The following is a 14,345-nucleotide window of genomic DNA, read 5'->3' as shown; positions in this document are numbered from 1 at the left end:
TGCCCCCTGCATTGGCCACTGGATTCTTAACCACTGAGCCACCAGGGAAGCCCTGATTTATAGAGTTTAAGAATAGTTTAGGGGCTTCCCTGGTGGCGCAGTGGTTGAGGGTCCGCCTGCTGTTGCGGGGGACACGGGTTCGTGCCCCGGTCCAGGAGGATCCCGCATGCCGCCGAGTGGCTGGGCCCGTGAGCCATGGCCGCTGAGCCTGCGCTCCGCGGCAGGAGGGGCCATGACAGTGAGGCCCGCGTACCGCAAAAAAAAAGAAAAAAAATAGTTTAGGAGGTAGTAGCATATTGAGTAAGAGCTTGGGCTCTAGGACAAGTCAGTTCTTTTATTCAGATTCAAATGATTTTTCTGCACTAATTGAGTTTATTTTTCTGCTTTATTCTGTTAATGAACTACATTAATAGATATGTGAATGTTAAAACAAACTTGTATCCCTGGAACAATTCCAGTCTTATTATGATGTATTTTCCTCTTTATGTATTTATGAACTTGGTTTGTAAATATTTTGTTTAGTAGTTTTGAATCTATGTACCTTGTCATATCATTGTCAGGTTTTAATATCAAGGTTATGCTGACTTTGTGAAAGGAGCTGGGAAGTTTCTCTCTCTCTCTCTTTCCCCCTGTCCTATGAAAGAGATCTTTAAACCAAAAAAGTTTTATAACTCTTCATTCTCATTCCACTCAGTTGCCCAGGCCCAAAACCTTAGAGTCTTTCCATCAGTCTTGTTAGTACTATCTTCAAAATATATCCCCAATTCAACTCAGCATGTCCATTGCCACCACTAATTTCAAGCTACCATTATTTCATAGCTAGATTAACTTTAATAGATTTATAACTGGCTCCTTATTTCTCCTGTCCCTCCTCCCCAAAATCTATTCTACACAAAGTTGTCATTTCAAAATGTGTATGATGTCTTCACTCTCTTGCTCAAAATTTCAAATGACTTCTTATTCCACTTAGAATAAAATCCAAATTTCTTACCATGTGATAATAGTCAGAATCAGCTTTTATGACTTAATGGCACACAGATTTATTGCTCTTAAAGTCTACTGAGAATCTGCTATGACTCATCAGGGCAACTGTCTTCATGTTGCAACTCAATGAATGATTCAACCTACTTTGACCTTCTGGCTTTTTTACCTTAAGAAAGAGACAGCTTGACGTTCTTGTACTGGCTCTTTGATGCTTTGGCCCAGAAGTGACACGAATCCCTTCTACTAGTCACATGGACCTACTTAATAATCAGCTCTGTGTTCTGTTGATTACAGGGACTGGGCAATGTGGGAGAGTAAAAGGAATGCTGATGAATGCTACTCTTTTAGCTACTTAGGACCCACAAGACCCCACCTGCCTGTCTCTCCAGCCATACATCATTCTGCTCTTATTCTCACTCATCATGTTTCAGCCACACTAGACTTTTGGGTGCTCCTCATACACACCCAGCTCCTATCTATATCAGGGCTTTTGCAGTTTTTCTTTCTCTCTGCAGTGCTTTTCAATCATACCTTCTCCTGGCTGACTTCTTCTGGTCACTCAGTTCTCAGCTCAATGTCACCAACCCAGCTAAGACACCCACCTCACCTCACCATCACCGTCTGTCCTCTTGTCCTCTTGCCCTGTCTTCAGAGCCCTATGTTCTCTTTCCTCACCTTTTAGGATTCCGATTATGAGCTTTGTAGAACTTTGCAGTGTGTTCTATATTGCTCTTCTGTTCTTTTCTCATTTATTTCCCTAAAGTTATACTATGTATTTATTTTCTTTCTTGTTGGAATTCTGTCTCTTCCATGTACATTTCACTATAGAAGCCCTTTGTCAGTCTTGACAAATCCAACAGCTCTCTTGTCAATCCTTGAGGGCTGTTGTAGGGAGTGAATGAAGCAATAAACAACAAAAAAGCTCCTTGTACATTGTAAACTGAGACTCAAAAATGTTACCTGGGGTGCGGGGCCACCCCCCAAGCTGGAGGACTGCCCAGGCAGGGCTGTTGTTACACACATGTGGTATATAACAGAGGTTCCGCAGGATGTGAAACGCTTTTAACGTGTGTGTGTTTGTTTTCAAAAGGATCAGACCTTATCGCTTTTACGTGGAATCTAAAAATATGGTACAAATGAACTTATTTACAAAACAGAAATAGAGTCACAGATATAGAAAACAAACTTATGGTTACCAGAGGGGAAATAGTGGGGAGGGACAGATTGGTAGTTTGGGATTGACATGTATATACTACAATATTTAAAATAGTTAAGCAACAAGGACCTACTGTATAGCACAGGGAACTCACTCAACATTCTGTAATGGCCTATAAGGGAAAAGAATCTAAAAAAGAGTGGATATATGTATATGTATAATAACTGATTAACTTTGCTGTACAGTAGAAACTAACACAAAATTTTAAATCAACTATACACCAATAAAAATTTTTAAAAAATAAAAATTATGGATTGAAATCCTAAAAAAAGAAAGAAAGAACGAACTTGAGAAGTCATTTAGCCCATTATCCTTCCTCCCAGGCAGGATAGCATTTAAGCTAACTTTGGAAAGTGATATGTATTCCTTTCTTTAAAAAATAAAACTATCCGCAAGGACTGCCACAAAAATAAATAAATAAATAAATAAATGACAAATAAATAAACAAACAAATAAATGACATTATATGGATTTGTGAACCTCTTACAAAATCCCATACTAGAGGTCCACACATGTGAAAATAAAATCTTTGGGTTACAACTTCATGTATTCTGGAATAAAGCTTGACATATAGTCAGATTTGCTCTAAGGAGAGGACAATAAATATTCTTTTATCTCATGAAGACTTACTAAATATCCACTGCTGTCAAACACTATTCTGGACACCACATGCTTTGCTGGGTGAATCATGGTCTTTGCCCTGAAGGAGCTCCAGATCTAGAAAAGAAGATACATGAGTTATAGGCACTCTCCCACATCTCCACCAAGGCCTTATTAAGTCAAGCTCCCTGGGCCTGACTCCTCTGAAGATTAACAGGCTTCTTGTGGCTCATAAGCACTTTAAGGTGAAGCTGGATCCCTGATACATATACAAATAAGCACTACTCCAGTCCATTGTGGAAAGCCTTACATGAGTAGTTGAAACCACTACAAGAGCTACAGAAGTTCAGCAGGTGTCACTTCCCATTTCTGGGATCAGGAGGTGTTCGTGAAGAAGCTGACTTTGAGCTGTGCCTTAAAATACAGAGAAAGGTAGGCAAAGCAGAAAAAAATCCAGGTAAAAGATGCACGTGAGTCTGTGGGCTTGAGGTACAAGTAAGGCATGCTTGCAGAAGAGAAGCAACAGCTCTCAGTGACCAGCTGTGGAATCTGAGCTCCAGTGACAACGCAGTGGGACGTGAGCCGGGAAATGGTGCTCTCAAAGCAGCACGGAGGGAGATTGTGTTCAGTGCACACCACAGCGCCTGGCAGAGCATAGCTGTTTCCCAAATATTCAAGTTCTGAGGGACTTGAGTAGAGAGAACAAAGCCAGGAGAATAATCAAGGCTGTTGAAATGGTCAGTGGGTTGTGAGATACTGTTATCGAATGCAAGTCTGTGTGCCCAACACACAGTGAGGACAAACAATACCAAAATGTCGTAGTTTGGAGCAGAGAAAATTTTATTGCAGGTCCATGCAAGGAGATGGGTGACTCATGCCTTAAAAATCCAAAACTCCACGAAGGCTTTCAGCAAAGCCCTTTTATAGGAAAGGTGAGGGAGGGGCGTGGTTAGTTGTTGCAAACTTCTTGGTGTCAGATCCTTTGTCCTTGAGGTCAGGTCACAGTCAGGTCATGATGTTCCTGTAAACCTCCACCAAAACAAATGTTATTCTCTGTTCTGACGAGAAAGGGCAAGGTCCCAAGGCTCAACCTTCACCCTCCGAGGTCCAGGTCCTGGCTAAGAGGACGGGGTCCCTGCGGGGGCCGGCTACCCTGCCCGGGAGCATTCATCCAGCACCCAGGCTGGGTCCTCCCACCAGTGCCCAGGTCCGGCCGAAGAGGCAGATCTCAGCTGGTGGCACCCTCAGGGCCAGGTCCCCAGACCCTGCCCAGCCATCACCACTGAGGACGCCGGGCGCCCAGGACCCAGCCGGCCCTCAGGCTTTTCATTTACAATGGAGAGAATCATTTGTGTAGGATCATTTGTGATCCTACACAAAATCATTTGTGAAGGAGTACATGTTGTGGCGAATACCAATCAGGCGAATTCACAGCTCACAGTCGCCCTTCTTTGAGAACAGCCCACCACAGAGACGGACCTGAAGAAACGACGGCTGACGTCCTTGCAGCCTAACCCTGACCTCTGGCCGCCTCCTAGGGGTAGACAACCGGTCTCAGAGTATCAATTTTTGAAACTTGAACGGAAAGACTGAAGCTGGTTGAAGCTGTTACCTTAATGGCAGTGTCCATATACTCCAGTTGCTGAGGCCTCCATGGACTGCGACCCATGGAGACTGTCACCGTTATCAGGTCGCAGAGCTGGGTCCTGGGCCCGGCCAGTGGTCGGCCGTGGCGAGGGCTCTGGAGCTCTGCGGGACACAGCCCTCAGCCTGTCCCCGGGCTCCCCAGCTCACCCACCGGCCCCGAGGCCAAGGGCCCTGGAGGGCCCCAGGGAGAAGGCCGGGATTCGCCTCTCACCGCACTCTCTGCTGGGAGAGCCGGACGAGGCTGACGGCTGGCGGAACCTGACCTCTAACTACTGAGCTAACGTCTCGCGATAACAGTCTCAGGCTAAGAGCCGCGCGCCTGCCCCGCCCCTACCAGAGGCCAGAGCGTGTGATGGCGAAGGGAAGAGAGAGGCAGGCACCTGTGCGGGACCCTGGGAGAACTGCCTGGGCGGGGAGTAGAGTCCACCTTAGAGGCTCTGTGCCTTCTTCCCTGTATGTTCTGGACACCCTGGTTTCCTGTTGACTGAAGAAGTGTGAGCAATGCCCTCAGCAGTTTCACTTCTAATCGTCATTGAATTTATACACTGACTCCTACTCAGAAATTCCCTGGAGGTCATGGGATTTTATTTCACTTTTGGTTCACTTATCTGACGTGAGGCTTCCCAGGAGTCCTCCTCTGCATAGCACATGATTGCAATTGCCAACTGCTCAATGGCCTGGAATTGCCCTCTGCCCCTCCCACCAGCCCTGAACCCTATTCGTCCCTCAAGACTAGTGCCAACGTCCCCTCCCTTCCTACACTCTCGCCATTTCCCTCCAGCTCTGTCAGTATCACCAGTCCCCACAGGACCCTAGACCCTCTGGGGCTACCTTGCCCAGCCCTCCTCTCACCCTAGACTCCCTCTGGAGGCACCAGAGGGCTGGGTGGACTCTGACTTGTGGCCGTGGTCCCGGCACCTCACACGGGGCTACAGGTCTGGCGTTTAGGTGGTAACGGTTAGAGCTTTGCTAAACTCAGCTGCTACCCATTTCACCTTGGGTCAGATTAACACGTGGGATTTTAGAGACGTCTAGTTCTGCTTTGCAGTTTTCTTTGGCTTCTGTCTACTATTCAAGCCAGAACTCTTTGACTCATGTGTGACTGAGGAAGGAGGTCCTTTCTGTCTGGTGTCTCCAGGCTCAGGCCTGGTGCCCCCCATCTCCTGCCCCTGGACAGCTTGGCCTTCATGCCTGCTCCCCCATGAAGTGTCTGAGAGGAAAACACTGGCTTTCTCCTTCTCCTTTCTCCGATTTGGTTTCTTCTCTTTTCCCTGTTTCTTGCAGTTGTTACTGAGGACAAATCCGTGTGCCTGACGCACAGTGAGCCCAAACAATACCAAAACATCAGGAGTTTGGAACAGAGTTTTATGGCAAGGCCCTGCGAGGAAACACGTGGCTCATGCGTTAAATACCCCGAACTCTCTGAAAGCTTTCAGCAAAGCCCTTTTATAGGAAAGGTGAGGGAGGGGCGTGGTTAGTTGTTGCAAACTTCTTGGTGTCAGATCCTTTGTCGTTGAGGTCAGGTCACAGTCAGGTCATGATGTTCCTGTAAACCTCCACCAAAACAAATGTTATTCTCTGTTCTGACGAGAAAGGGCAAGGTCCCAAGGCTCAACCTTCACCCTCCGAGGTCCAGGTCCTGGCTAAGAGGACGGGGTCCCTGCGGGGGCCGGCTACCCTGCCCGGGAGCATTCATCCAGCACCCAGGCTGGGTCCTCCCACCAGTGCCCAGGCCCGGCCCACGAGGCAGATCTCAGCTGGTGGCGCCCTCAAGGCCAGGTCCCCAGACCCTGCCCAGCCATCACTGAGGACGCCGGGCGCCCAGGACCCAACCCGTCCTCAGGCTCCTCAGGCTGCCCAAACAGCGGTAGGAGGCCAGGCCCCACAGACTGCAACCCATGCAGACTGCGGCTGTCATCAGGTCACAGAGGCGGGGATGGGGGAGAGGTTCACCGCCACGTTGAGGCCTGGGCCGGGCCAGTGGATGGCCGTGGTGAGGGCTCTGGAGCCCTGCAGGACACAGCCCCCAGCCTGTTCCCTGGGCCCCTCAGCTCACCTGCCCAAGGCCGGGTGAGCTGGAGGGCCCCGGGGAGAAGGCCGGATCCGCCTCTTACCTCACTCTCCTTTGGAGGACCACCACTCTGCCGACCGTTGGCCGAGCGGGGCCACTAACGGTGGCTCATTGACAGTTGCTCGTTGGGGGAGGGGCCCACTGCGGCGCCAAGCAGTGGCCGAGCGGGACTTGCAACTGCCGCTCTAACCGTCTGGCGTTAGTGGTCTCCCGGTAACCGTTGCCTGGTAACGGGTTGCATGGTAACAGAGTGCTGCAACATCCGCGTGCTAAGGGCTGCGCCCTGCCCCACTCTGTCACATAGCCCGATTCCTCACTATTCACGGCTTCCCTTCTGTTTCTTTCCATTTCCCCCTTCCAATAACTTCTAAATGATTTTAACATCTGTTTTCTTTGTCACAAACATAAGCATATTTTTAAAAAACTCTCACGTTTATACTGTGTTGCTTTAACCTAGTAAGCCCCACTTTAATGCAACTAAATATATATATATTTGAGAAGGCCTTCATTTTGTGGGTGTGTGGGCATGTGATTCCACCTTCCAGCCTGGGATCCTCGGGCCAAGCTAAAGAAGCACCTCTGGCGGGTTCGCAGACATCAGAGCTGCCAAGGGATGGTTTAGCCCTGGAGACCCTGAGATCCAGAGAGGAGTCATGGAAACCCTACCCCTTTTCCCTACGTGGTCAGAGTTCATCATCCCCCTCCCTGCTTCCACTATGTCTGATGCATACTTCTTTGTTTGAAACGATCCCATTGAAATTATTTATTTAGAGCAGTGATTCTCAATCCTGGCTGCATATTAAAATAAACTGGGAAGTTTTTTAAAAAATACATATGCCATACATAAAACAAGACAGCCACAAGAGTTGATAGTTGTTGAAGCTGGATAATGGGTACATGGAGATTCATTATGCTATATTTCTAATTTTGTATGTGTTTGAAATGTCCCATAATAAAAAGTTTAAAACTAAATATATAATATATATTATATAAATATATAAAATAATATAAAACTGGGCCTATAGCAAACCAGTTAAAATTGAATTTCTGGGGCCCCTAGGCTTAGAATCTGTAGTTGTAAAAGCTTCCCAGGGATTCTGAGGGTTGAGAGGGGGACATGGGGACATGAAGAGGATTGAAGCGATTACAGTAGCCGCCTCTGGACTGTGAGCGCTTTTTTTTTTTTTTTTTGGGACTGTGAGCTTTTGATGAAATGTCAGATGACTGCCCCTAAAGTATTACTCCTGATTTGGATAAATGATCAAACATTCCAAGAATGGTGACTAAAGACAACTCATTTATCACACTGTCTAGCTGAAGTATTTTAAAGTAAATTATAAGACCACCAACATTGGCACATGATGGCTTACTTATGTGTGAGCTTCTGAAGAGAACAGTCCTTTCTGTCTTCTTTGTATTTTCATTCTCAGCATGTAGCACATGGCCACTTTGTCATTGCCAGTAAATGTTTGTTAAATTAAGTTTTCTTTAAAAAGGAGATGGGGTGACACAAGTAGACATTGGGTTAGGATGCCCTATCAACATAATGTTAAGAATACGAAGCTCTGGAGCTGGACTGCCTGGGTTCGAATTTCAGCTCTGCCACTTAGCCTTGTGTCATTCACAGTCCAGTAACTTAACTGCTCTGCACCTCAGCTTGTTCATATGTAAAATGGCAATAAAAAAGAACCTATCTCATATGTTTGTTATGAGTTCTCTGTCTCTGTCTCTGTCTCTCTCTGTCTCTGTCTCTGTCTCTCTCTATCTCTCGCTCTCTCTCTCTCTCTCTCTCTATATATATATATATATATGTATATACTTAAAACCATGCCTGACACATAGTAAGCATTCAGTATGTTGCATTGTTAAGAAGACTGCCCTCAGAACGGTGCCTGGTACACAGTACATCACTGGCTTATAGTAAAGGTTTGCTGAATGAATGAATGAACATTCTGCTTTTGTGATTACTTGCCTCCAGTTTTACCCATTTCATTGTATTCTCCAGATAAGGAATATAGCAGAGGGTAACTTCTGAATGGAAGGTTAGGTTGAGAGTCAAAGGGAGTGATCTTGAGGTTGGAGTGGATTCAGTTTCAAGCCCAAACCAGGAGGGCTGAGTGAACACTGGGAGTTTTAAAGTTGAGAGTCCTGGTGACTGCAAGAAAGAACGGGCATTTTTAGTTGACTCAGTCTGACCCCAGTGCCATGAAGAGTGGTGCCCACAAATTGGGCTGACCTTCCCAGGATCTAAACCTAGATTTCTTTCCACCTCTCTACCCTCCAGCTCTGTCTAAAATAAGAATCTGTACTGGCTTAGGCCTGGATTGATGTTAGAGATCCAGAGCTTCAAGGCAGCAGCAGGAATTTACTTCCAGATAAACACTGTCCTTTGTTTATCTTCAAAACATTATTAAAGCTCACACTTATGTGTAATGAAGGTCATTTAGAGTTATTAAAAGCCAATAGAAGTGCAGGCCAGGTTTGGAAGTGCAATATAAATGGGAGAGGGGTTATGTTTTCCTCTACTGGCTGACAACCTTGGGCAATTCCCCTAATCTTTCTGGGCCTTGGTTTCCTCCTCTGACACTCTGTGGCTTGATGACTAATATAAAAGGTTATTTAAAGAACACAATAATAATAATTATAGTGGATCAACCCAGCAGGGGCTAAGGGTTTCTTCTGGTAAAAAGTAAGAAAGAAATAAAGGAAAAAAGATAAGGATTTAGCCACAACGAAAGTTCCTGAATTCTAGGTTAAGAAGTTAATGAAGCCCGTAAGCTAAGGACATCAGTGAAAATTTTGGAGCAGGAGAATGATAAGTTTAAAGAGTTTATAGAAGGAATTATCTGCACAGGTAAATAGAATGGACTAGAGGAGAATGAAGCTGAAGGAAAAGAGACTAGTGCGAGGGTGGTACCAGATCCAGGGTCTTACCACATGTCTGAGGGAATAGGCAGGAAGGGACATATACCAGGCAAATTTTGAAGAAAGTGACAGTGTCTGAGTGTAAGTCAAGTATTAGGAGGAAGGAGGGAAATGAGCTTTTTTTTCTTTTTTTGAGCACTGTGATGTTCTGAGTCAAAGATGACTCAGGCTTCAAGCCTGGTTGGCAGATGGTGGTGGAGGCTATTACAGTAAGGAGAGGAGGAACAACTTTAGGGGAGATGTTGATTTGATTTTGCATGGATTGAGTTTGGGCTGCTGTCAAGACACTGAATGGGCACATAAATCAAACAGTATGGTTTCATAAATGAGAGGGTGAATACTGAGGATCAGGGAGGATTTCAGGCCTTTCAAAGGGGCATGGAAGGACTCAGGCATGGCAATAGTCCTATCACCTCAAAGCTCTCCTCTAAGGGGAAGGAGCCACCTCTGCTGGGGTAGAGGCAGGGCTATGATGGTCACCCCTGGGCCTGGGTGTGCTCAAGAGTGAGGTCAGAGGTGTGTTTAAGGCTGGGGAAAGCAGTATGTCACTTTCAGAATGTCACTTAGGACCACTCAACAAGGAGATCAAGGACTGGATAAGAATGCAGCAATTTGGGAAGATTTCTGTTTCAATATAATTTCCTTTACATGTACAACCAGAGCTTCCTCCTGTAGAGATATTAAAGGTTAAAGTGTAACAACGGCAGGTGAAATTTTACAACAAGTTGCATAAATGAAGGCCATTCCTGAAACTTATGAAAAGATCTTTAGGGTTAAGCCAGTCTTCTCTGTGCCTGATCTTCTCTCGTTGCCTTTGTCTACATAATTAGAGTCTTGTCTTTAATTCAATTCAAGGAGCTTTTATTGCATGCTTACAACGTGGAAGACACAGAGAATGAGAAAATATAGTCCTTGCCTTTAAGGACCTTACAATCCCATCATAGAAACCTGACCAACATGGAATAAGCTATAAACCACCACTGCAAGGCTGCACGGGTACCAACTGCAATGACATGTGGGTGGCAGGCTTCCCGGGGGTGGTAGAACTGGAAGTGGACCCAGTATGACTGGCAGAATCTGAATGGAGGTAGTGGGGGCAGCAGGTGCAAAGGCTTGGAGATGGCATTGTCTACAGTATTTGTTAGGGGATCCTGGCTTAAGCACATTGAGGGAAATGGCAGGTAACTTTAGTTAGATTGAGTGGGGCCAGACTGAGGAGATCTCTCTTTAGATATGTTGGTTAAGACATCTAAATACAAGAAACCAACCTGAGCACGTTTACTTGTCTAACTATAATGTGGCGGTTAGAGCCCAGATGATGGAGTCAGATGGCTTGGTGTGAATCCTGATTTCACTCATTGCTAGTTGTCTAACCATGGGGAAGTTGTTTAATTTTCCTGTCCCTCAGTTTTCTTGTATGTAAAATGAAGTAATACACAGAATTGTTGGGAAGATTACATAAGATAATTTCTATAAAGAGATTAGAATGCTACCTGGTACATACTAAATGCTCAGGAAATTTTAGCTTTTCACTTTCTCTTACATAGCATTCTGTATTGACTGAAAATTTTTGAATTAGTTGAATTTTATAATCATAAAAAAAAGACTTTATTTTAAAAAGTTCATCATAGTTCACCCATAGGAAGTTTCACTGCTCTGAAGACTACTCTGTCTGAATGAATGTCGTTTCAAAAAGGTAGTAAAATCTCAGGCCCCTATACTTCTGTAGGAGAGCCCATCATTCCAATTTCACAGATGCGTAACTGGTCGGCCAACTTGGGAAGTGTTGAACAGCACATAGTAACTCCACAGGAGAAATTTGGTGATTTGGGCTACTTATCTTAGGGAGGCAATTCTTTGAATAAGTAATTGCAAGGAAACTATTTCTTTCAACCACTGTTAGAGTGTATGTGAATTCTTATGACATTTTTGGAAAAGTAATCCAGCACTGCTAATATTTTGATATATCTGTTGACCTAGCTATTCTCACCAAAGAAATCTATCATATAGAAATGAAGCCACCAGTATGAGAATAGATGTACAAAAGTACTTATTGCAGCATCATTTGTAGTTGAAGAAAACTAGAAACAACTTTAATATTCATCACCAAGAAAACGGTTGGCTAAATTATGACATGCCCATGCTGTGGAATGTATACATCCAGGGAATAAATTAAGTCTATGTATAGCCCAGGAGGAATATTCATGATATATTGTGAATAACAAAGGAAAATTGCAGAATGCTGTGTGTGCTATGATTTCATTTTTGTTTAGAAAAAAACAAAACAAGAAACAACAATCATGTGTGTATATATTTGTATTAATGTGGAGAGATGTGTAGGACATACACCTAGCTATTAACATTTATTACCTCGGGGCCACGGAAACTATGTGTCTACAGTCTGACTTGTTAAAATGCACATGTATTGCTTTTGTAATTAAAAAATATATATATATATAGTAAGGTGGGGTGGATTTTGGAGGGAAATTAACATGAAGACCAAGATTGAAATCACTCAACTGCTTTAAATCAATCCTGGTACTCAGACCCTGAATTATAATGTTGTTTTAGGAAGACCTTGTGGAGTAACTGGGGTCTTTATTCAGTCATCACTAGATAATCCCAAAAAGAAGACATAGAAGACGGTGGATGAATATATTTGCTCCAGTAATCAGAAAGCAGAGACTCTTAAAAATCAGAGATCAGGAAGTTTGATGTTGATTCCCAGCAAAGTCCAGGAACAAATCACTAAAAAGTTTGCTTGCATGTATTTAGGAAATAAAGTAGCAATTATTAGGAGCCTGCATTTCTGGGAATTAAGTCATGCTAAAGTTAAATTAATCATATTTTAATCATTTAAATCATAAAATCATGTAAATATAAAGAATTGGAACTTTTCTCATAATATGTAAGTAGCCAAGATAAACATGAGTTAGAAATATACGTGAAGGTTCAGAGTATTGACTGATCTTAAAGATGCTTCTAGAGGTAGGTGTCTACCCTTGACCTTCTCCTTTCAAGTTATTAGCTATAGTTATGAAAAAGGAGTCTACAAAAAATGTCATATATCTGCATATAGATATAGATATAAATGACATAAAGCTTGGAGAGAGAGCTAAGTATTCTTAAGGATAAGATTAGGATGTGAAAAATTCCCGACAGGTTGGAGAAACTACAATAATAATATGTAAAGGAACTGGGTTACATGAAAAGTTCATTCAGGTTCAAAAAGTCAACTCCACAAGAAAGCAAGCAAGCTGGATCCATAAGAATACAGACCTTTAAAAGCTGAAGTATTGTGGGTAACCCTAAAGCGACTCTTGGGTGAAGCAATGGAGGATTACAACAAAGACCAAATGAACGTGTGCCTCTGGTGTACACCGGGGAGAAGGCCTGGTATATGGAGCCCAGTCCTGGGACTGCAGTACAAACTGAACAAACTCAGAGCAGAGTGACCAGAGAGAGGAAGCCTCTGGAATTCATGTGTATAGTGCCATGTAAGGGCAGGGGTTGACTCTTGAATTACTTGCGTGGTAGTCTCTGTTCAAGAAACTTCTCGGCAGGGGTTGGGAGCGACAATGGTGTGGAGGGAAAACCCATGCTCTGCCTTTGCCCTGCCATCAAGCAAGTTCTGTTACCGCTCCCTTTTTCCTAACCCCACACACATTCCACCTACGTAAAGCCAGGTTTTCTAGAGTGTGGGCGAGACGGTTTAAGGTAGCACATAGACCCAGCATTAAATAACATCAAATCTCGGTGAAATTGCTAGTCCGGCTCTAAATTTCTTTCAGTCCACTGATTACATATATAGAAGAAAGTCTCTGGTGTTGATAAGTTTTTGACATCTCCCTTATACTTGTTAATCTTTTCTTTTTAATAAGGAAAAAACAGGCCTGGGGCATAGAGCTTGCAGCAAGCCATGGTATCTAGCTGGAATTTTAAACCTTGTTATGCTCTCATTGTATTTATTTTTAGGATTAATTTATGATAAGGAACACTGGTTTTCCATTTAAGGTAATGATCTGAAGTTTCTGATGGGGAGCAACATAAAATGTGAGGGAGTCTAACAGTGACTTAAAGTAAGAGAACAGGAAGTACAGCCTCATACAGCCCAGGGTAGGTCTGTCTCTAGGGAGGTTCTTGCTGGGAACCTGGGTGGAGTAAAGGGAGGGATAAAACAAAAGAGGGGGACTTCCCTGGTGACGCAGTAGTTGAGAGTCCGCCTGCTGATGCAGGGGACACGGGTTCGTGCCCCGGTCCGGGAAGATCCCACATGCCGCGGAGCGGCTGGGCCCGTGAGCCATGGCTGCTGAGCCTGTGCGTCCGGAGCCTGTGCTTCACAACGGGAGAGGCCACAGCAGTGAGAGGCCCGCGTACCGCCAAAAAAAGGAGGGGTTTGGGTTTTAGAAAAAAAGAAAGAACTCCAATCCTGCATATTGAAGAAGGTTCTCCAAACACGTTGTTCTCCTACTGACTGGGATGGACGGTGCAGAAAACAAAGTGTGTCTGTGAGCCTTCACAATGCATCACCTGTCCTTCGGACAAAGGCTCCCTCTCTCTCCTGGTGACCTAGGTGACTTGGACCAGATGGAGCAGTTGCAGACTGTTGCTTGCATCATTCACCCAGCCTTTACTGTAGAGAGTGAATCGGCAAGTAAGCAGTTTCCTTTCAAAGCCCGTTTACTTAGGTTTTTTTAAAAAAGTCTCAAGCATTGTATGTATCCCCGTGTTCATAGCAGCATTATTCACGATAGCCCAAAGGTGGAAGCAATCCAAGTGTCCGCTGATGGATGAATCAATAAGCAAAATGTGGTTTATACACACAATGGAACATTATTCACCTTTAAAAAGGAAGGGAATTCTGACACATACTGCAACATGGATGAACCTTGAAAACATTAT

Source organism: Globicephala melas, chromosome 4 (assembly GCF_963455315.2).
Source record: "Globicephala melas chromosome 4, mGloMel1.2, whole genome shotgun sequence".
Taxonomy (NCBI): domain Eukaryota; kingdom Metazoa; phylum Chordata; class Mammalia; order Artiodactyla; family Delphinidae; genus Globicephala; species Globicephala melas.
This window is presented reverse-complemented; position numbering follows the sequence as displayed.